Source organism: Trichechus manatus, unplaced genomic scaffold (genome assembly GCF_000243295.1).
Source record: "Trichechus manatus latirostris isolate Lorelei unplaced genomic scaffold, TriManLat1.0 scaffold00069, whole genome shotgun sequence".
Lineage (NCBI taxonomy): Eukaryota > Metazoa > Chordata > Mammalia > Sirenia > Trichechidae > Trichechus > Trichechus manatus.
This window is the reverse complement of record NW_004444005.1, coordinates 3988095-3988635: the sequence shown is the minus strand read 5'-3', so window position 1 is coordinate 3988635 and position 541 is coordinate 3988095.

Genomic DNA, 541 nt, shown 5'->3' with positions numbered 1-541 from the left:
GGGATTTATCCCAGGAATGCAAGAGTGGTTCACAATATTCTTTCCAAATTGCAATCATAATACACTACATCAGTGGAATGAAGGGAAAAAAAAATGATCATCTCAGTGGGTGCAGAAAGGACATTTGACAAAATCCAAACGATGAAACTAATCAGAACTCTAGGAATAGAAGGGAAATTCCTCAACGTAATAAAGGTCAGATATGAAAAACCCACAGCAAACATCATACTCTGATGAAGAACTGAAAGCTTTGCCCCTAAGATTAGGAGCAAGACAAGGATACCCCCTTTCACTGCCGGTATTCAACATTGTACTGGAAGTCATTGCCAGAGCAATTAGGCAAGAAAAAAAGGTATCCAAACCAGAAAAGAAGACATAAAATTATCTCTATTTGCACATGACATGATAACTATATATAGAAAATTCCAAAGAGTCCACAAGAAAGCTACTAGAGCTGATAAATTCAGCAAAGTTGCAAAGTGCAAGATCAACACATAGAAATCAGTGTTTCTACACACTGATGAACAACCTCTGAAATATT